Below are 25,046 nucleotides of genomic sequence, written 5' to 3' on the forward strand. Positions count from 1 at the left end.
GATCCTACAATCCTCGCCTGTCACAACTCTTCTCATTAATTTTGCGTCATCTGCAAACATTGACATGTATGATTCCACTCCTGTAAACATATCATTTACGTAAATTAGAAAGAGGATTGGTCCCAGCACCGATCCTTGAGGTACTCCACTTGTTACTGTTCGCCAGTCCGACTTTTCGCCCTTACCATTACCCTCTGGCTCCTTCCTGTTAGGTAGTTTCTTCACCCATACTAGGGCCTTTCCGCTTACTCCTGCTGCCTCTCAAGTTGTATAGCAGTCTCATGTGCGGTACCGTATCAAAGGCCTTTTGGCAGTCAAGAAATATGCAGTCTGCCCAGCCTTCTCTGTCCTGCCTTATCCTTGTTACTTTATCATAGAACATAGTATCATATACTTTATCATGTGTGTGTGTGTGTGTGTGTGTGGGTGTGTGTGTGTGTGTGTGTGTTTGTGTGTGTGTGTGTTCACATTTATTTGAGAGTGTGTATGTGTTCTATACTGTTCTGTCCACATTGTTTCTTATTCCAATTACTCTGCCGCAATTGATACAAGTGGATGAATCAATAACCTATATGCCATGTTCTTGGAAAATATGCTATGAGGTTGTTTTCCAGGGTGCTATTGATCACTGCCAGTATCACTCTCTCTCTCTCTCTCTCTCTCTCTCTCTCTCTCTCTCTCTCTCTCTCTCTCTCTCTCTCTCTCTCTCTCTCTCTCTCTCTCTCTCTCTCTCTCATAAACACACACACACACACAAATCTCCAGGAAATCAGTAGGTATGTATCCAGTGTGTTTGTATGTGTGATGTGTTTATTTAGTATTTACTATTTGTGACTGCAGGATCGACCCTGTTTCCTCTTGGACCCCGCCTTGCTAAGAGTCGGTTGTCTTATGTATTGACTCTGGACCTATTTTAATCCGCCATGTCTACTACGTAGTTCTCACACACACACATATCCCCAGGATGCAGGCCTGTGGCAGCTCTCTAACTCCCAGGTAATTCTATCTCTATTTCTCTTTCCTTTTTCTCTCCCGCACGCGACCTTCTCTCTGACTCTCACTTGCTCGCTCACAAACATTTCTTCGCTCTCACGTTGACTGACTCTTTGAACCGTAAAATAAGTCTCCCAAAACCCAACACTATCCATGCAACTTTGAACACCACTGATCATCTATAACTTTGCACAACATTGCTCAATCTAACAAGGCAGTCTAAACGAGGCCCAAATCTGCCCTTCTAACAAGGCTCAACAGCGTCAATCTAATTGCCTAACACCATCCATCTCTCAGTCCACCACTGCCCACCAACGACCCCTAATATTACCCATCTAAACAAGGTCCAACAATGCCCATCTAACAAGGTAACACTGAACATTTAACACGGGACAACACCCCCCGTCTACTGGGCCTAACACATGCTGCCTGTCATACAAGCTTTTGATTCTATTACGCTGGATAAATTACCTTCCATTAAAGCATTTTCAGTCCAACCAGAATTTTATGAAGGATTCTCATTTTTACCACTCTGGCAAAGAGCTCTTCGTTAATGGTAATTGTCAACGATGATTGCTCCGATCCAATTAGCCTCGTAATCAATTTCCTGTCGCTTGCCCCATCCAATACCCCCCCCCCCCACCACCACCCGGGCCCTGGTACCCCTTACCCGGCATCCCCTCTACTCCAGCACCATGTACTGATTAATCTGATCGATGACCCCACCCAAATGATGCACACCCCCACCCCACCCCAACATATATCTACCACCTTTCACCCCTCCCCCCTACCACGTTCTGACCTATGACCCCACCCAAATGATCCACCCCCACCCCACCCCAACATATATCTACCACCTCAACCCCCCCCCCCCCTACCACGTTCTGACCGATGACCCCACCCAAATTATCCACCCCCAACCCTATCTCCAAAATATCTACCCTCCTCCCTACCAGGTTCTGATCAACGCCCCCACCCCTGGCGTAGTGCCGTCTACCCACCCAAGCTGACCCCCTCACACCCTAATCCCAGCACATACCCCACAACTCTACCTAAATAGTGCACATGTTCTGATAGAAAATGTCTCATTTAAATAGTAACGTTTTGATAATTAAACGCCACACTCTCTCTAAGCTATGAATACTGGCGCAACAAAACAAATCAAATATTCAATATTTCCTTATGTTAAATTCACCAGCCTGTGAAATATGTTTGGGCGTATATTGATGGAAGGAACATGCCTTATAAATAACTAGATTTTGTATAGTATTTCTCAAGTTGATGAAACGGCTGTTCACTATGCCTTATTTTATCAGCTATTTCCATATCAAGTTATATTTTATTAAAACTTACGCTCACCTCACTGTTAAGCACTCACCTTATTGTTAAGAATCGTTTAACTTTTGCCAGATAAATTTCTTACCAACCATTAATTAATTTGGTATTTCTTTAATTGTCTTTATATTCTACTAACTTCAGGGTGTAAATTCAGTGAATATAACGTTTCCACCGCCACCTACTAGATATCATGCCGGGAAGAGATAATTGGCAAATCACATTATGCAACAAGCTCACTGCGAATGTAAATTGCATAACTTAGAGACTGTATCTGTAGTGTAACGAACCACTGTCCTTATATAGATTAAACTGTGTACCTAGGTTATCATGACAGTAACTTGTTTAGTTAACTGAATTTGGGGTTCAGTTCACAAGTCCATTATGTGCCTCTGTAACACTTATCCACTACCGCACACATGATGAGCACGAAGTGCATAATTAGTGAACTAAAGTAATCATCTTGTAGAAATTGGCACTATTTATAATGTTTCTGTCTTGGGATTGTTGATTCTCATTGTAAATTCACTTATATTTCAGTACTAGCTGTACCCGGTTACGCGTTGCTGTTGCTCAGCAACGCATGTGCGTTGCTGAACAACAGCAACGTTCCCCCCTGTCTCCCAGTCCTCTGAACCATTACCCCCTCCTCCCCGTTCCCTCGTTCTCGCAACCATTCCTCACTAACCCGTTCGGAGTCGACTGCTAGCAGCCGTGGAGTGAGGACGTATACCGACCCTCCATGGCTGTTGGGGTTGTTTACCGTTTTGATCGCCAGGTGGTGTGGGCATCTCTGCCCTCCCAGTTTTGTTGCCTGCCTGGCTGCATGCTGACGTGGCGGTTCTGACATTGGGGGCCATCTTCCTCTTGTTGTGCGTGTGAATTCCATGGGCCTGGAGTTCACTTGTAAGGCTGGTTATACGACCATCGAGATGGTGATGTGTGACATGCTTTGTATCTCGGTGGAGGCTATTTACGGTGTGTGGAGCTTGTTACAGCCCACTGGGTTGTTATTAAATTCGTGAGGGAGGAGAAGTACTGGGACTTCCTCCGTCGGTACGAGGGGCGTACGTTGTCGTTGCCGGATGATGCCGGCTCTGTGGCGATTTCGGACCGCAGTGGTGCCCTGACTTAGGTCAGTGTCCATGGTGCGCCCCTGGAGTTCCCTGATGACCTTCTCCAGCGTTACTCGGGGGGTTTGGTACTGTTGTCAGCGTGCAGGTGAACATGCTCTCCTCTGGGCGGTATGCTGGGAAGCGAACGAACATTCGCACGTTGGGGATGCGCCTGCGGTTGGATATACCTTCTTCTGTCCGGCTTATGGGATACTACATCCGGGTGTATTATGCCAGGCAGCCTCATATGTTTCCGGTGTGGCCTGTTGGGGCATCAGGCTGCCGGGTGCTCTGAGGCCCCAGCTGCTCCTGTCAACCTGTTCCGAGAAGAGGATTTCCCGCCACTCCCACTGGAGGCAGTCTCCGGTAGTGATGATGAGGAGGTGCGTGTCCTGTTTGCTGCTGCAGCTCCCCCGGTGACGCCTGACGTTCCTCCGGTTGTTGCCGACCCTCCTCCGGGTACTGCCGGTACCGTCGGTCGGTCTGCCTGATCCTGTCGCTGTTCCAGCTGCTCCCGTGGGCCTTCCTGGAGCTCCCTGTGTGTCGTCGCTGTCTTCTCCCTCGTCTTCTGATGCTGCGCCTGGCCCTGTGTCCGTGACTCGGGTCCCGGATGTGCTGGGTGGGGGGGGGGGGTGGCTGCGGAGCCTTCTGCAGTATGTGGCCCGGTTCTCCCTGTGGTAGAGGCTGCTGCCGTTCTGTGTCGGGCATCGTTTCATCCGGCTTGTGGTACCCGTGTTTGTGGGTCACTTACCTGCTCTGACGATATCCGATCGGTGCCCAAATGTTCCCGGCGTTCGTCTTCTGCCTGGGCCGACGTTGGTGACTTCAGTGACTGCGAGTTTTCAGATATTGACGGTGTGGATACGGATACGTCGATGTCTCTGCAGTTCGTTGTGGCAAAGGTCCATGTGCCTGCTGGTGCTGGTGCCTGTGTGTCGGACATGCCTTCGGTTCTCTCTCTGCTGGGGGACTCTCCGCATTGGGGGGGGGGGGGTGGCTTCCGCTGCCAGGAATGGTGTGGACTCTGGTGCTGGGCGTGGCCTGGTGGTGACGTTACGGAAGGATGCGCGCCGTTCAGGTTCCCTGCGGTTGTCTGGTAGTATGCCCAGGGTCGCAGGTACCCCTTTGGTGTGGGTGCACGTTGGGGCCCTGGGGGACGTGTTGCCAGCGTCTGTGATGCCACTGGGTCACTGGTCGAAGATTGCCGAGTTACTGCTGTCTGACGGATTGGAGTACTTTCATGGTGGGCAAATTTCCTCCCTGTGGGGGCGATTAGCGACTTCTCGCCTCATGAGTACTACCATCTGGGTCCCCTGTTTGCAGGTCTTTGCTGCCCCGGTTCCGGATGTTATGGCTTCCCCGGTGGATGGACGGAACCCTTTGCAATGGGTGTTCTGGGAGGAGTTCAATGCACGGTTCCTGCGGGCCAGGTTCCCGGGCAAGTATGAGCTCTGATTTCCTGTGTATTTGCTCAATGACATGCTGTGTGCCCCTCTGGCTGTTTGTTTGCCCTGTTATAATTTGTGCTTCTGCCTCTCCCTTTGTGCGTTTCTTTGCCGTGTGGTATATTAGTTTCTAGTGCTTGGCGTCACTCGTTTCGCGTTTTGGCTTGGCGTTTCGCCTTTCCTGCCTGCGCGATTCACCTTTCATGGGTATCCGATCCCATGATCGTCGTCGCCCCTAACTCAACAACAACAACTCCCCCATTCCTTCATCCTCCCAACCATTCTTTCCCTCCCCAGTACCCTCGTCCTCCCCACTATCTCCCACTTCCCTGTCCCCTTGTCCTCCCCACCAATCTTCATTCCCCTGTCCCCTCCTCTCCACCATCCCCTACCCACCATCCCCTACCCATCATCCCCTACCCACCATCTCCTTGTTCTCCCCACCATCCCCCACTCCCATCCCCTCGTCCTCCCTACCATTCCCCACTCCCTTGCCCGATGCATTCCCAAATGAACTGATGTTCAAATAAGAAAATTGGGAATATCAAATGATCTCAAGTTCCCATCACTAAAATATAAGAAAAACAATTAAAAACGAAATGAATAATAATGAACAAATAAAAAAAACTATACTTATGAAATGATCTGTATGATAAACAACGAAGCTCAATTCGAATGCAATGTCACTCAAAATAAATAAATCAAAATTAAAATAATTCGAAATCTATGAAAATTCAATTTACCAATGAAATCGGAAACATTGAAATGGAATAAAAACATATTTAGTATAGTGTGTGTAACTCTTACGTGCAACAGATGGCGCTGTTTCTTAAAAAAAAGAATGTTTTTACCTGTAGCATCTATACTTATACTTGCAAAATTAATGGTATGGTAAACAACAGCTCATTTCCAACGCAATGTCACTCATAATAATTAAATCAAAATGAAAATAAATCAAAATGTATGAAAATTAGATTTGTCAATGCAATCAAAAACACTGAAAAGGAATTGTAAAATATTTAGTATAGCATGTGTGGCTCTTAGATGCAACAGATGGCACTGTTTCTTGAAGAAAAAAATAATTTTACCTGTCACAGGTGTGGCATATATACTTATACTTACGAAATGAACGGAAACATTAAAATGGAATTCGTAACATATTTGGTATAGCGGTTGTGTTGCTATTACATGAAACAGATGGCGCTGTTTTTGAAAAAAAACATGGTTTTACCTGTCACAGGTGATGCATCTATATAGTAGATATATAAAAACACGCGCATATTCGAATGAAACGTTGTATCAGACTTTCAAAGCAATCGGTGAAGAACTTTGAGAGATTACAACGTGTGTTGCTGTTACGTCCAACAGATGGCGCTGTTTTTTTAAAAAACATGTTTTTACCTGTCACAGGTGATGCATCTATATAGTAGATATAAAAAAAAACATGCGCCTATTGGAATGCAACGTCGTGTCAAAATTTCAAAGCAATCAGTAAATAGGTTTCAAAGATTTTTATCACATGGAAAACGCATGAAAAAAACAGTTTTTCGAAGAAAGCATGTTTTTCCCCGTCACAGACGTGACATCTATATAGCATGTATATACAAACTCACTCGGATGCGAATGGAACATTGTATGAAAATTTCAAAGCAATCGGTGAAGAACTTTCGGAAATTAGCGATTTTAAACAAACGAACATTTCCATTTTTATTTCTATAGATTATAATAAGGCCAATAAGCGACGTAGATGGAATGTGTAGCCATGAGTTCCTATTTAGATTCTAATTTGGTTAATAAGCTTAACATTCGTAAAGTAACTATTATGTTCACTTAAGAAAATATTAATATATATATATATATATATATATATATATATATATATATATATATATATATATATATATATATATATATATATATATATATATATATATATATATATACATATATATTATTAAATATGACCGAAAAAGTAAGATTAATAATTCTAACACGAATTTTCTCAATCTTTCGTACATTTCTATTCACTGTTGGAGGTAAATCAAAAATCAATTCTCCAAAATTCATTTTTATTTCTAGTCTGACGCGACACGAGTGCGTTTCGTAAAACTTAGTACATTTTCAAAGACTTTAGTTTACAAATACACAACTGAATAGAACTTACGCATCTCCGATTTTATATCTACATTTGAGTGAGGTGGATGGCGTGAGGTGGCATTAATAGGGTATTAATTTCATCAACACAAGACAGAACAAGAGGTGGCTTTAATAGGGTATTAATTTCATCAACACAAGACAGAACACGAAACAATGGGTATTGAATAGAAGTGTTTGTAGAAAGCCTATTGGTCCATATTTCTTGATGCTTCTATATTGGAGCGGAGTCTTGAGGTGGGTAGAATATAGTTGTGCATTAATTGGCTGTTGATTGCTGGTGTTGACTTCTTGATGTGTAGTGCCTCGCAAACGTCAAGCCGCCTGCTATCACTGTATCTATCGATGATTTCTGTGTTGTTTACTAGGATTTCTCTGGCGATGGTTTGGTTGTGGGAAGAGATTATATGTTCCTTAATGGAGCCCTGTTGCTTATGCATCGTTAAACGCCTAGAAAGAGATGTTGTTGTCTTGCCTATATACTGGGTTTTTTGGAGCTTACAGTCCCCAAGAGGGCATTTGAAGGCATAGACGACGTTAGTCTCTTTAAAAACGTTCTGTTTTGTGTCTTGAGAGTTTCATATGAGTAGGCTGGCCGTTTTTCTGGTTTTATAGTAAATCCTCAGTTGTATCCTCTGATTTTTGTCTGTAGGGATAACGTTTCTATTAACAATATCTTTCAGGACCCTTTCCTCCGTTTTATAAGCTGTGGAAAGAAGTTCCTGTAAAATAGTCTAATAGGGGGTATAGGTGTTGTGTTAGTTGTCTCTTCAGAGGTTGCATGGCGTTTCACTTTCCTTCTTATGATGTCTTCGACGAAACCATTGGAGAAGCCGTTGTTGACTAGGACCTGCCTTACCCTACAGAGTTCTTCGTCGACTTGCTTCCATTCTGAGCTGTGGCTGAGAGCACGGTCGACATATGCGTTAACAACACTCCTCTTGTACCTGTCTGGGCAGTCGCTGTTGGCATTTAGGCACATTCCTATGTTCGTTTCCTTAGTGTAGACTGCAGTGTGGAAACCTCCGCTCTTTTCCATGACTGTTTCATCTAGAAAGGGCAGCTTCCCATCCTTTTCCATCTCGTAAGTGAAACGCAGCACGGAACTCTGCTCAAATGCCTCCTTCAGCTCCTGCAGATGTCTGACATCAGGTACCTTTGTAAAAATGTCGTCAACATACCTGCAGTATATGGCCGGTTTCAAGTTCATGTCGACTAAGACTTTTTGCTCGATGGTACCCATGTAGAAGTTTGCAAACAGGACACCTAGGGGAGAACCCATGGCGACCCCATCTACTTGCTTATACATGTGCCCATCCGGGCTCATGAAGGGTGCCTCTTTAGTACAAGCTTGGAGTAGTTTCCTCAGAATATTTTCTGGTATGTCAAGAGGAGTACAGGCTGGATCACGATACACTCTGTCGGCTATCATCCCGATTGTCTCGTCCACAGGTACGTTGGTAAACAGCGATTCTACGTCCAACGAGGCTCTTATCCCTGTGTAGATATATGTAGATATTCTTATCCCAAATGTAGATATAAAATCGGAGATGCGTAAGTTCTATTCAGTTGTGTATTTGTAAACTAAAGTCTTTGAAAATGTAATAAGTTTTACGAAACGCGCTCGTGTCGCGTCAGACTAGAAATAAAAAAGAATTTTGGAGAATTGATTTTGATTTACCTCCAACAGTGAAAAGAAATGTACGAAAGATTGAGAAAATTCGTGTTAGAATTATTAATCTTACTTTTTCGGTCATATTTAATAACATATGTCTACAGGAAAGACTGCTACCAAAATATACTAATATACATTATATATATATATATATATATATATATATATATATATATATATATATATATATATATATATATATATATATATATATATATATATATATATGAGAACAAGCCTGAATGGTCCCCAGGACAATATGCAACTGAAAACTCACACCCCAGAAGTGACTCGAACCCATACTCCCAGGAGCAACGCAACTGGTATGTACAAGACGCCTTAATCCACTTGACCATCACGACCGGACATAATGAGGTGATAGCCGAGGCTATTTGAACCACCCCACCACCGGCACTCGGATAGTAATCTTGGGCATAGCATTTTACCAAATCACCTCATTCTTTGGGGCACACGTGAGGAACACAAATGCGAACAAGCCTGAATGGTCCCCAGGACAATATGCAACTGAAAACTCACACCCCAGAAGTGACTTGAACCCATACTCCCAGGAGCAACGCAACTGGTATGTACAAGACGCCTTAATCCACTTGACCATCACGACCGGACATAATGAGGTGATAGCCGAGGCTATTTGAACCACCCCACCGCCGGCACTCGGATAGTAATCTTGGGCATAGCATTTTACCAAATCACCTCATTCTTTGGGGCACACGTGAGGAACACAAATGCGAACAAGCCTGAATGGTCCCCAGGACAATATGCAACTGAAAACTCACACTCCAGAAGTGACTCGAACCCATACTCCCAGGAGCAACGCAACTGGTATGTACAAGACGCCTTAATCCACTTGACCATCACGACCGGACATAATGAGGTGATAGCCGAGGCTATTTGAACCACCCCACCGCCGGCACTCGGATAGTAATCTTGGGCATAGCATTTTACCAAATCACCTCATTCTTTGGGGCACACGTGAGGAACACAAATGCGAACAAGCCTGAATGGTCCCCAGGACAATATGCAACTGAAAACTCACACCCCAGAAGTGACTCGAACCCATACTCCCAGGAGCAACGCAACTGGTATGTACAAGACGCCTTAATCCACTTGACCATCACGACCGGACATAATGAGGTGATAGCCGAGGCTATTTGAACCACCCCACCGCCGGCACTCGGATAGTAATCTTGGGCATAGCATTTTACCAAATCACCTCATTCTTTGGGGCACACGTGAGGAACACAAATGCGAACAAGCCTGAATGGTCCCCAGGACAATATGCAACTGAAAACTCACACCCCAGAAGTGACTCGAACCCATACTCCCAGGAGCAACGCAACTGGTATGTACAAGACGCCTTAATCCACTTGACCATCACGACCGGACATAATGAGGTGATAGCCGAGGCTATTTGAACCACCCCACTGCCGGCACTCGGATAGTAATCTTGGGCAAAGCATTTTATCAAATCACCTCATTCTTTGGGGCACACGTGAGGAACACAAATGCGAACAAGCCTGAATGGTCCCCAGGACAATATGCAACTGAAAACTCACACCCCAGAAGTGACTCGAACCCATACTCCCAGGAGCAACGCAACTGGTATGTACAAGACGCCTTAATCCACTTGATCATCACGACCGGACATAATGAGGTGATAGCCGAGGCTATTTGAACCACCCCACCGCCGGCACTCGGATAGTAATCTTGGGCATAGCATTTTACCAAATCACCTCATTCTTTGGGGCACACGTGAGGAACACAAATGCGAACAAGCCTGAATGGTCCCCAGGACAATATGCAACTGAAAACTCACACCCCAGAAGTGACTCGAACCCATACTCCCAGGAGCAACGCAACTGGTATGTACAAGACGCCTTAATCCACTTGACCATCACGACCGGACATAATGAGGTGATAGCCGAGGCTATTTGAACCACCCCACCGCCGGCACTCGGATAGTAATCTTGGGCATAGCATTTTACCAAATCACCTCATTCTTTGGGGCACACGTGAGGAACACAAATGCGAACAAGCCTGAATGGTCCCTAGGACAATATGCAACTGAAAACTCACACCCCAGAAGTGACTCGAACCCATACTCCCAGGAGCAACGCAACTGGTATGTACAAGACGCCTTAATCCACTTGACCATCATGACCGGACATAATGAGGTGATAGCCGAGGCTATTTGAACCACCCCACCGCCGGCACTCGGATAGTAATCTTGGGCATAGCATTTTACCAAATCACCTCATTCTTTGGGGCACACGTGAGGAACACAAATGCAAACAAGCCTGAATGGTCCCCAGGACAATATGCAACTGAAAACTCACACCCCAGAAGTGACTCGAACCCATACTCCCAGGAGCAACGCAACTGGTATGTACAAGACGCCTTAATCCACTTGACTATCACGACCGGACAATATGCAACTGGGTTTTCAGTTGCATATTGTCCTGGGGACCATTCAGGCTTGTTCACATTTGTGTTCCTCACGTGTGCCCCAAAGAATGAGGTGATTTGGTAAAATGCTATGCCCAAGATTACTATCCGATTGCCGGCGGTGGGGTGGTTCAAATAGCCTCTGCTATCACCTCATTATGTCTGGTCGTGATGGTCAAGTGGATTAAGGCGTCTTGTACATACCAGTTGCGTTGCTCCTGGGAGTATGGGTTCGAGTCACTTCTGGGGTGTGAGTTTTCAGTTGCATATTGTCCTGGGGACCATTCAGGCATGTTCGCATTTGTGTTCCTCACGTGTGCCCCAAAGAATGAGGTGATTTGGTAAAATGCTATGCCCAAGATTACTATCCGAGTGCCGGCGGTGGGGTTGTTCAAATAGCCTCGGCTATCACCTCATTATGTCCGGTCGTGATGGTAAAGTGGATTAAGGCGTCTTGTACATACCAGTTGCGTTGCACCTGGGAGTATGGGTTCGAGTCACTTCTGGGGTGTGAGTTTTCAGTTGCATATTGTCCTGGGGACCATTCAGGCATGTTCGCATTTGTGTTCCTCACGTGTGCCCCAAAGAATGAGGTGATTTGGTAAAATGCTATGCCCAAGATTACTATCCGAGTGCCGGCGGTGGGGTTGTTCAAATAGCCTCGGCTATCACCTCATTATGTCCGGTCGTGATGGTCAAGTGGATTAAGGCGTCTTGTACATACCAGTTGCGTTGCTCCTGGGAGTATGGGTTCGAGTCACTTCTGGGGTGTGAGTTTTCAGTTATATATATATATATATATATATATATATATATATATATATATATATATATATATATATATATATATATATATATATACATATATATATATATATATATATATATATATATATATATATATATATATATATATATATATATATATATATATATATATATACAACTTTAGAACACTTTCCCACCAGGAGACTCGAACCCTTGCCAGCACAGAAGCCTTCCAGCAACTGGCATAACAGGTACGCCTTAACCCTCTCCACCACCTGCTCAGACCCTTAAAAGAGATGGTAATTTCGGAGTATTTAAATACCCCAAAGATCAACACCTCCCAAGAGCACCAGAGCAAGTGAGGGGTCATTTATACGTTAATTTCATCAAGTCCCTGTTAATATGGGAAGACACAGTGTCTCTGCTTAAGGCACAACTCTCCTAAACACGAGAGTTAAGTATACAACTTTAGAACACTTTCCCACCAGGAGACTCGAACCCTAGCCAGAACAGAAGCCTTCCAGCAACTGGCATAACAGGTACGCCTTAACCCTCTCCACCACCTGCTCAGACCCTTAAAAGAGATGGTAATTTCGGAGTATTTAAATACCCCAAAGATCAACACCTCCCAAGAGCACCAGAGCAAGTGAGGGGTCATTTATACGTTAATTTCATCAAGTCCCTGTTAATATGGTGGGAAACTTTCCTGGTGGGAAAGTGTTCTAAAGTTGTATACTTAACTCTCGTGTTTAGGAGAGTTGTGCCATATATATATATATATGAATGAAAACTCACACCCCAGAAGTGACTCGAACCCATACTCCCAGAAGCAACGCAACTGGTAACTACAGGGCGCCTTAATCCGCTTGACCATCACGGCCGTCAAAAGGAAGTGATAGCCGAGGCTATTTGAGCCACTTCCCCGACGGCAACTCGGATGGTAATCTTGGGCATAGCATTTCACCAAATCACCTCATTCTTTGGGGCACACGTGAGGAACACAAATGCGAACAAGCCTGAATGGTCCCCAGGACTATATGCGAATGAAAACTCACACCCCAGAAGTGACTCGAACCCATACTCCCAGAAGCAACGCAACTGGTAACTACAGGGCGCCTTAATCCGCTTGACCATCACGGCCGTCAAAAGGAAGTGATAGCCGAGGCTATTTGAGCCACTTCCCCGACGGCAACTCGGATGGTAATCTTGGGCATAGCATTTCACCAAATCACCTCATTCTTTGGGGCACACGTGAGGAACACAAATGCGAACAAGCCTGAATGGTCCCCAGGACTATATGCGAATGAAAACTCACACCCCAGAAGTGACTCGAACCCATACTCCCAGAAGCAACGCAACTGGTAACTACAGGGCGCCTTAATCCGCTTGACCATCACGGCCGTCAAAAGGAAGTGATAGCCGAGGCTATTTGAGCCACTTCCCCGACGGCAACTCGGATGGTAATCTTGGGCATAGCATTTCACCAAATCACCTCATTCTTTGGGGCACACGTGAGGAACACAAATGCGAACAAGCCTGAATGGTCCCCAGGACTATATGCGAATGAAAACTCACACCCCAGAAGTGACTCGAACCCATACTCCCAGAAGCAACGCAACTGGTAACTACAGGGCGCCTTAATCCGCTTGACCATCACGGCCGTCAAAAGGAAGTGATAGCCGAGGCTATTTGAGCCACTTCCCCGACGGCAACTCGGATGGTAATCTTGGGCATAGCATTTCACCAAATCACCTCATTCTTTGGGGCACACGTGAGGAACACAAATGCGAACAAGCCTGAATGGTCCCCAGGACTATATGCGAATGAAAACTCACACCCCAGAAGTGACTCGAACCCATACTCCCAGAAGCAACGCAACTGGTAACTACAGGGCGCCTTAATCCGCTTGACCATCACGGCCGTCAAAAGGAAGTGATAGCCGAGGCTATTTGAGCCACTTCCCCGACGGCAACTCGGATGGTAATCTTGGGCATAGCATTTCACCAAATCACCTCATTCTTTGGGGCACACGTGAGGAACACAAATGCGAACAAGCCTGAATGGTCCCCAGGACTATATGCGAATGAAAACTCACACCCCAGAAGTGACTCGAACCCATACTCCCAGAAGCAACGCAACTGGTAACTACAGGGCGCCTTAATCCGCTTGACCATCACGGCCGTCAAAAGGAAGTGATAGCCGAGGCTATTTGAGCCACTTCCCCGACGGCAACTCGGATGGTAATCTTGGGCATAGCATTTCACCAAATCACCTCATTCTTTGGGGCACACGTGAGGAACACAAATGCGAACAAGCCTGAATGGTCCCCAGGACTATATGCGAATGAAAACTCACACCCCAGAAGTGACTCGAACCCATACTCCCAGAAGCAACGCAACTGGTAACTACACCTGGGGACCATTCAGGCTTGTTCGCATTTGTGTTCCTCACGTGTGCCCCAAAGAATGAGGTGATTTGGTGAAATGCTATGCCCAAGATTACCATCCGAGTTGCCGTCGGGGAAGTGGCTCAAATAGCCTCGGCTATCACTTCCTTTTGACGGCCGTGATGGTCAAGCGGATTAAGGCGCCCTGTAGTTACCAGTTGCGTTGCTTCTGGGAGTATGGGTTCGAGTCACTTCTGGGGTGTGAGTTTTCATTCGCATATAGTCCTGGGGACCATTCAGGCTTGTTCGCATTTGTGTTCCTCACGTGTGCCCCAAAGAATGAGGTGATTTGGTGAAATGCTATGCCCAAGATTACCATCCGAGTTGCCGTCGGGGAAGTGGCTCAAATAGCCTCGGCTATCACTTCCTTTTGACGGCCGTGATGGTCAAGCGGATTAAGGCGCCCTGTAGTTACCAGTTGCGTTGCTTCTGGGAGTATGGGTTCGAGTCACTTCTGGGGTGTGAGTTTTCATTCGCATGTAGTCCTGGGGACCATTCAGGCTTGTTCGCATTTGTGTTCCTCACGTGTGCCCCAAAGAATGAGGTGATTTGGTGAAATGCTATGCCCAAGATTACCATCCGAGTTGCCGTCGGGGAAGTGGCTCAAATAGCCTCGGCTATCACTTCCTTTTGACGGCCGTGATGGTCAAGCGGATTAAGGCGCCCTGTAGTTACCAGTTGCGTTGCTTCTGGGAGTATGGGTTCGAGTCACTTCTGGGGTGTGAGTTTTCATTCGCATATAGTCCTGGGGACCATTCAGGCTTGTTCGCATATATATATATATATATATATATATATATATATATATATATATATATATATATATAAATATATATATATATATATATATATATATATATATATATATATATATAATATGTATATATATATATATATATATATATATATATATATATATATATATATATATATATATATATATATATATATATATGTGGAAAATCCACAGAGAAATATGAAATGAGGTGAACGTTTCGGCTTTGTTAAAGCCTTTGTCAACACCAGACTGACTAAGGAGAAGGGAGAAGGGGGATATATAGGCCGACACCTGACCAACCCATCCCTAGGGTTGGTCAGGTGTAATTAACCAAAAACAGGTATAGCTTAGCTTAGAATGGTCAAAGAGGATTAAGCGGTCAGAGAATAAGGATGAAAGATTAAAGAAAAGCCTCATGAACACACAATGTATGAATATACAATTATAATGAGACATTGTAAGCCTCTCTATCAGAGTTGTTTCTTAAACTGTTGTGCAATATTATAACTTAAAAATGGATCAAGTTTGTACATTCCAGTACTAACATTAAGAAGATTTGGACACTGACTGATTAGAGCAGACTCAATCAAATTCCGTTCCACGAAATCCCCACAATTGGTAATGCTTTTTGCCCCATTACCATTACCATTTATTACCATTTATTATTTATTACCATTACCATAAGCATTAGTCTTCACCCTGAACGACTCTGACATAAGAGAAATCGGTTTTGAGGCCCCAGTAGGAATGAGCGACCACAGTGTATTGGTGTTTGAGTAGCTGATTGAAGAAGGGTTATTGAACTCGAGGAGGGATACCAAAACCAAAAAGTTAGCATACCGAAAGGGAAACTATAAGGAGATAAAAAAATTCCTAAAATATATAGCATGAGAAACAAAGCTCAGGGGAAAGACGGCCCAAGATATGATGGATTACATCACGCAGAAGTGCAAAGACGCAGCAAACAAGTTTGTCCCAGCCCAAAAGGAAAACAGGGAAATGAAGATGAGAAACCCATGGTTTAATCAGAGATGTAGCCTAGCTAAGCAGCAAAGTAAAAGGGCATGGAGAAACTATAGGAATAACAGGACACTGGAGAGCAGAGAAAGATACCAGAATGCCGGGAAAGAATATGTCAGGATGAGAAGAGAGGCAGAAAGACAATACGAAAATGTCATCGCAAGCAAGGCCAAGACTCAGCCTAATTGCTGCATAGCCACATCAGGAGAAAAACAACAGTAAACAACAGAGTCTCGCTGGTTCGTCATTTCCTCTCATCCTTGTGGGTTCTCTGACATGCTGGGTTAAGAAGTTTCTAGTCGCCACCTCCAGTAGTTTGGCTCTCCATTTATCCTCGCCTCCATGCGATTCCTTGTTCTCCCAGTCAATCCTTCCGTGATTGAAGTCCCCCATTATGGGCAGGTGGGATCTATTTCTACAGGCAGCAGAGGCTTCCCTCTCAATTATTGTGTCAACTGCCATGTTGTTGTTTTCGTACACGTGACTGGGTCTTCTGTCATTTGGTGGAGGGTTATATTTTACTGCTTCTACTATTCTTGGTCCTCCCATTGTCATGGTGCCTGCTATGTAGTCTCTGAAACCGTCACAGCTCGAGAAAGCCAACTCCATTCCTTTCTCATGAGTAGGGTAACTCTGTCTTTTCCCCTACCTTCCCTCTCTTTCCTTATTACTGTGTACTCCTGGCGAAACACGACATTCGTTATGATTCCAGAGAGTTTTGTTTCAGTGACTCCGATTACATCTGGGTTCACCTCTTGGGTTCTTTCCCTTAGTTCACTTGCCTTGTTTGTGATCCAATCTATGTTCGAGTACATTACCCTGAAACTTACTCTCTTCTGCTTCTCCTCTGGGGGGGGGGGGAACCTGTGGGGTCTGGGGTGAGCGGGAGCTGGGAGGATCTGGTACGGGGAGACTGGTGGAGGAGGAAGGGCTTGGGGGGTGGGGGAGGGGGAGGGTATGTGGTGGGGGGATGGGGAGTGTAGGGGTGGGGGGATGGGAGGGGGTGTGTTAGAGGGGGAGGGTTGGGGGGGTGAGAGGGGGAGGGTTGAAGTGAGTGAGTGGGGGAGGTTTGGGGTGATGGGGGAGAAGGGGGGGTTTAAGGGGGCAGTAAAGGGGGGAGGGCTTGGGGGGCGTGGGGGGAAACGGAAGGCTGAGGTGGCTAAGTAAGAGGGGAGGGTTTTGGGGAGTGGTGGACATGGGAAGGCTTAGGTGGGGTGGGGAGAGTGGGGTGGGGGCAGGGGAGAACGGAGGGCTTGTGGGTGGGAGAGACGGGAGGGCATATGGGAGAAGGGAGGGCTTGGGGGAGGGGAGAGAAGGGCGGTCCTGGGGGTAGGGGTTAGTGGGAGGAAGGGGGTGAGTGGGAGGAGGGGGTGGGTGGGGGGAGGGTGCCTTAGGTGGGTACTTAGTGTGGGGCTGACAGGGGTTGGGGCAGGTAGGGTGTCTGTTGGGTAGAATGGGGGGTGGTGCCACACTTCCTGTGGCTATTGCACTGTTTTAGGAGGGTTCCCCACTCCCCTCTGGGATTATATGGATCGGGGTTGTGGCTCCCTGATTCCTTTCTCTCTCCCTGCGCTCCTTCCTGGCGTCACCTGCCAGCTTTCTCTCTTCCCTTGTCATATCCCTCTGCAGGAATACTTTTTTGAACTTCTCTACATTTGCTAGACTGCTCTTCCTTGCTAACAGTTCCTCTTTCGTGATTTCGCTCATGAATACCACTTTTAACCTTCGGTCTCTACTTGTACTTTCCAAGCCTGAAAACCTTTTCAACATTTTGTTCAGTTCCCTACATCCTTACCTCCTTAAGGATCTCGGTAACTATGTTTTTGCTCTTGTCTCTCCACTCCTTTGGTCTGGTCCCTGTTTGCTCTTTAATGCCTGCTACTACTACCGCTCTTTTTCTCTCTATCAGCCGGCTAGTACATCTAGCCGCTTCCTGAGAGTAAGCCACTTCCAGGGCAACTTCCTTAACTGCAGACCTAGCTTCAGGGCTCATTTTAAGCATTTCAGCAAATGAGAGCTGAGTTGTGGAGGTCCCCTCCACAGTAGCATTCCTGTCTCCCTGAGGCACGGTTTGTGTCTGGTATTGTGGAGAAGTCTCCTTCAGGCATCTTATCTCCTCCTTTGCTGCCCTTAGTTCAACCTGCAGGTTGCCAACTGTCTCCCTCATTACCCTCAGTCCTTCACTGAATTCATCCCACATTTGCTGGAATACTTCCTTCATCCAGGCTTCCTGTTCTACCCCATCCTCTGAATTTGTTCCAGCCGCGATTGTCATCCTGCGTTTGTCACCTCGAGTTCGTGTCCCTTCCATGTTTTCCCTATGAGAGAGAGAGAGAGAGAGAGAGAGAGAGGGGGGGGGGGAGAGAGAGAGAGAGGTGTGTCTGAGTGTGTATGGGGGGGGGAGGTGGGAAAGTGGGAGGGGATGGTGAAGGTGTGTGGGGGGATTAGAGTGGGAAGGTTATGGGTGGGTGTGGACCATATGGTTGGGAGGCCGTGTGTGTACTGTTGTTGCTCTGGTGGGAGGGGGTGGGGGGCGAGGGAAGGGGGGGGGGAGAATTGTCTCGGTGTAGGCGGAGTGTTTTTTTCACACTTGGTTGTCAGGTCGCACATGAGCTGCACATTTCCCTTGAGATTCGTTTCCGTTTGTTAACTTATATCCAAGACTAACTATTAAAAAGCAATAACACTGTACACCGATTGACTGACTTTGTGTGAGGCCTTACCTTACAGCCAATTCAAAACATCCCACAGCACAAACAGGTGTTAGAAGTACTGTTGACAGTGGTGTGTAGGCCTGCTGTCTCCATCCACGCCGCTGCCAGGCGTAGGTCCCTCCAACTTGTCGCTATATATCACCAGTACTCTGCTTCTTGTTCCTCTTAGCACCGATATAGCACACACACACAGACCGATGTGTGTGTGTGTGTACTCACCTAGTTGTGTTTGCGGGGGTTGAGCTCTGGCTCTTTGGTCCCGCCCTCGCAACCGTCAATCAACAGGTATATAGATTCCTGAGCCTATTGGGCTCTATCATATCTACACTTGAAACTGTGTATGGAGTCAGCCTCCATCACATCACTTCCTAATGCATTCCATTTGTCAACCACTCTGACACTAAAAAAGTTCTTTCTAATATCTCTGTGGCTCATTTGGGCACTCTGTTTCCACCTGTGTCCCCTTGTGCGTGTGCCCTTTGTGTTAAATAGCCTGTCTTTATCTACCCTATCAATTCCCTTCAAAATCTTGAATGTGGTGATCATGTCCCCACTAACTCTTCTGTCTTCCAGCGAAGTGAGGTTTAATTCCCATAGTCTCTCCTCGTAGCTCATACCTCTCAGCTCTGGTACTAGTCTGGTGGCAAACCTTTGAATCTTTTCCAGTTTAGTCTTATCCTTGACTAGATATGGACTCCATGCTGGGGCTGCATACTCCAGGATTGGCCTGACATATGTGGTATACATGGTTCTGAATGATTCTTTACACAAGTTTCTGAATGCCGTTCGTATGTTGGCCAGCCTGGCATATGCCACTGATGTTATCCTCTTGTTATGTGCTGCAGGAGACAGGTCTGGCGTGATATCAACTACCAAGTCTTTTTCTTTCTCTGACTCCTGAAGAATTTCCTCTCCCAGATGATACCTTGTATCTGGCCTCCTGCTCCCTTCACCTATCTTCATTACATTACATTTGGTTGGGTTAATCTCTAACAACCATTTGTTCGACCATTCCTTCCGCTTGTCTAGGTCTTCTTGAAGCCTCAAACAGTCCTCTTCTGTTTTAATCCTTCTCATAATTTTAGCATCGTCCGCAAACATTGAGAGAAATGAATCGATACCCTCCGGGAGATAATTTACATATACCAGAAACAAGATAGGACCGACTGTTGGCCGGTCGACTGTTGTTTTCCTTCTGATGTGACTGTGGAGTAGCTTTGGTTCGGTCTTGGCTTTGTTTGCTATATCATTTTCAAAACTTTTCTCTGCTTCTCTTCTCACCCTGACGTACTCATTCCTGGTTCTCTGGTATCTCTCTCTGCTTTCTGGTGTTCTGTTATTCCGGAAGTTCCTCCACGCCCTTTTGTTCAGTTTCTTCGCTTCCATACATGCCCTATTATACCATGGATTCTTCTGTTGCTTCTCGGATTTTTCCTTTTGGGCCGGGATGAACCTGTTTACTGCTTCCTGACACTTTTGGGTAACATAGTCCATCATATCTTGTACAGACTTATCTCTGAGGTCTGTGTCCCAAGGAATTTCACTTAGGAAACTTCTCATCTGTTCATAATTCCCCTTTCGGTATGCCTGCCTTTTGATTCCTAGTTCTTTTTTGGGGGGAAATAATTCCTAGCTCTACACGGTACTCAAAGTTAAATACACTGTGTCACTCATTCCCAAGGGCGCTTCCATCTTAATTTAACTTTAAGTTTAAATTTAAGTTTCTTGTTGCCACGTCCAGCAGCTTAGCTCTCCATGTTTCTGGTCCTCCATGCGGGTCTCTGTTCTCCCAATCTATCATCCCATGGTTGAAGTCTCTCATAATTAGTAGTCCAGATCATTCCAGCTAGAAACAGAAGCTGCTCTTTCTATTATGTTAATGGTGGCCATGTTGTTTCTATCATATTCCTGTCTAGGTCTTCTGTCATTTGGTGGTGGACTATATACGACTACGACTATAATTTTTTCCCTCCATTTGTTATGGTACCTGCTATGTAGTTACTGAAACCTTCACAGCCCTGAATAACCATCTCCTCAAAATCCCAGCCTTTTTCTTACCAGCGTAGCTACACCACCCCTACCTCTTCCTTCCCTCTCCTTCCTCATAACATAATAGTCCTGTGGGAACACTGCGTTTGTTATCGTTTTCGTTAGCTTTGTTTCTGTGAGGGCTATTATGTCTGGGTTTTCCTCTAGTACCCATTCTCCAAGCTCATTTGCTTTATTTGTAATTCCATCTATGTTAGTGTACATTGCTTTGAGGCTCAATTTCTTCTGTCCCTTCTCAAATCGCCTCCTTAGTGAGTGTTCTGCTGGTGGGGGAAGCTGTTCCATGGGTGTGAGGATCTGTGAGGTGGATAACAGGGTCTCAGAGGATACTGGGATGAGGGGCGGGAGAACCAGTGAAGGGGGGGGGACAGGGAGGGTATGGGGTAAAAGGGGAGGGAGGACAGTGAGGAAAGTGTGTGTGTGTGTGTGTGTGTGTGTGTGTGTGTGTGTGTGTGTGTGTGTGTGTGTGTGTGTGTGTGTGTGTGTGTGTGTGTGTGTGTGTGTGTGTGAGTGTGTGTGTTGGTGTGTAGTGGGTGTGTGTGTAGTGGGTGTGCGTGTGTGTGTGTGCGTGCGTGGGGTGGTTTCCTAAGGCATTCCTGTCATGACAACAATACGGAGAACCAACAGTTGCACTAAAACTTGTCACTTGGTGTTAGACAGAACAAACCCAGCGATTGAGACATGAATATTGAATTGGTTGAATGTGTGTCTGGTGCGACCTAGAATTAGTAATGGAGGACACAATTCACTGACATTTATATGATTGAGTTTGGGAGGATATAAATAGACGCCGTCTCGCATGGTTTATAGGCCTCCTGCAGTTTCCTATATTGTTATGTTATTATGTTCGTATATCAATCAACATTAGCTTAACTGTTCAGCAGCAAATAACGATCCTGGTAAAGGACTAGTAATTACCTTTGTGTGTAATCTATCCTTTTCCTCCTACTAAGAAAGTAGGATTTCCACCGTATACATTACACAAAGGCAAAAATTGTGGTCCTGGAAAATGGCAGCAGCTCTTGAAAGTGACGTACTGTCGCGTTTTCTGTTTTGGGTCCTCTGGTAGATTAGGAGAAGTCACTTTAAATTAACCGTTTTCTTTACGCTGGCAAACCTTAGAAGGAAGGGCTGGTGTGTGACTGTGGAGGCTTGGAAGGTTGATGTCGTCCCACAACAGAGAGGCGACTGAAGTTTACATTTACAGACGTCTACACTTTACAACACTTACAGACGTCTACACTTTACAACACTTACAGACGTCTACACTTTACGACACTTACAAACGTCTACACTTTACAACAGTTCACGTTGTGACAGTTTAAGTCCAGCGCCACAGGGCGAGAGTCTGTGGGCTGGTCTGCATGATTCTCGATTAGTTAGGTTATACTACAGTGGCTCTGTGTAATGACTGGTTGGATGACCGTGAGGGGAAATATTGCCTTGGATAGTGAGACACTGACCAGTCGAGTTGGCGTCCTGTCCACGACAATGGTATACTTGTAACTGTAGTAATGTTCAATGATGGTATACTTGTAACTGTAGTCATGTTTAATGATGGTATACTTGTAACTGTAGTCATATTCAATGATGGTATACTTGTAACTGTAGTCATGTTCAATGATGGTATACTTGAAACTATAGTCATGTACAATGAAGGTATATTTGAAACTATAGTCATGTACAATGATGGTATACTTGAAACTATAGTCATGTACAATGGTATACTTGTAACAATACTCATGTACAATGATATACATTGTACTATAGTCAAGTATAATAGAATACTTGTAACTGTAGTCATGTACAATGGTATATTTGTAACTATAGTCATGTACAATGGTATACTTGTAACTGTAGTCGTGTACAATGGTATACTTGTAACTGTAGTCATGAACAAAATGTAAGACACCGTCTTGGTCACTATATCACCGTGTAATAATGGGAAGGTGTGTGAGTGACATGGGTGAGGCAAAACCATAATGAAATAATCAACTCCCGACAAAAATAACATGAATTTATTTGATATTCAAGAAGAATAAAGTGATTACCGATAAATCTTTAAAATTATCAATGGCTGTGACAGACTTAACTGTAAAATACACTTTAATAATGTATATAAAAAACTTTTGAGCAACAATCACTTTAAAATTATTGGCAAACGATTTCATTCGGATGAAACAAATGTTTTTCATCACTGAAGTGCAATACAAATGGAACAGCTTGTTTGGATTTAGCGATCTGTTCCTGCTTGAATTCCTTTCCAATCCATTAAAAAATACGGTTTTAGACAGCTATTGAAAATTTAAGCCTAGCATTGCACATATTGATAGCTAACCATGAATAAAAACTCCCACAACTTAGTCTTATCTGCATATAAAACAGGAATTTTAAGAAATATATAATATCAACCAGAGTCCAGGTGGACATAAAAATAAATCAACAGATAACTTAAGGAGAGTCTGTTGGACCTGGATGTATAAGGAACCTGCACTCACATATTACAGGTGTGTGACAATCTAATTATAATAATAATATGATAAAACCCACATTTATGTTCATGTGAAATTCCTGAAAGGACTAAACGAATGAATCTCGTCCCTTAACTGCTTGAGTGACGTACACACTTCCAGGACACGGAGAGAGACATGTTACACGAGGGGATTAGCTAATGGCCTCAGGGAATACGATGTACTTGACGGCTGTTAATCCTCTCAACAGTGTAACAGGTCTGCTCCCTGGAAAGTACAGAAAATAGAAGTCGAAATTATACCCCTTAAGGTGGAAAAGATTCAGCATGAACCGGGACAGTTACGGTGTTTGTATGGAAGCATGATATCTGGATTACCAGGAGGCAATAGTTTACATGTATATTGTGACGGGTCGGTAGCGGAGGATGGCAGGGTAGGATGTGGTGTCCTATTAAGGGAATATACTGAGTTTGGAACTGTGGACTGAAAATTGTACTTCGACTTAGTAATTATATATCATCGACACAAGCTGAACTGCAGGCCAATCTGGTTTGGAGGAAGTATGTCTAGACGACAAAGATGTTTTTCTATTTGTCGATAGCCGAGGAGCACTTGATTCCTTAAACAGTCGATATCCAGTCTTCATGTCCAAAGTTGGGTATTGTAAGAAAAGGATAAATGAGATACAGCTGAAAGGTCACAAAGTGAAATTCATGTGAATTCCTTCTCATGTTGCCCAACCACTTGGTCTGGACGGTAGACCGACGGTCTCGCTTCATGCAGGTCGGCGTTCAATCTCGCATCAAAACCACAAGTTGTCGGAAAACCCGACACCATTTACTAATATTCAATACAATATACAGATAATATGGCTGCTTTTGTATACTCAAGTTAACCCATAGAAAATGTAGCTTGAAGTGGAATTTTCCGTCAATAGAAAACGAGATGTCATTGCCACATAGTACTATAAATTCACCAGCTATTCTGTTGGGAATTATTCTTAAATACCGTAGTCTTTGGACTTATTACATCATAAAATCAACTCATTTGAATTAACTTAATTATCAGTATCAAAATAAAGTAAATGTGACCTTTCTATCACTTATTGGCATGTGGACAAAGAGAGCCAGAAGCGTCAGTGAGAGGGAGGTCAGCCATGGTTAAGAACATAGTACCTGGAACATATTCAGCACATATAAATTCTCCTCTGGACGAAGTGTTATGGAGATAAAATCAGTGCTTCTGCCTTCATCAACACGCAGTCAACATCTAAACAAGGGAAGTGTCTTACCGAAACCCGTTTATCTAATCCTTTCTGGCCAGTTAATGTTAAGTAGGTATAGAGCGAACCGGTTATAACGCTAGACAAGCCACTAAACACAGGTTATTAGTCCATGGTCCTTATCTAATAATATATAAATGTTTCATCTGATATAGCTGTCATATATTAGGATTCCAGCTTTACAGCTAGTGCCCTTTGACAGGAACAAGAAGAGGAAGCAAGAATTAATCTTGGTACATCAGTTACTTGGGTGATGGAAGCTAGCCTCTCACGAGGATAATTTGGTGTCTACATCCCAGTTATACCTGGTGGACTAAGCCTACCATACAATAAGA

Source organism: Procambarus clarkii, chromosome 64 (assembly GCF_040958095.1).
Source record: "Procambarus clarkii isolate CNS0578487 chromosome 64, FALCON_Pclarkii_2.0, whole genome shotgun sequence".
Lineage (NCBI taxonomy): Eukaryota > Metazoa > Arthropoda > Malacostraca > Decapoda > Cambaridae > Procambarus > Procambarus clarkii.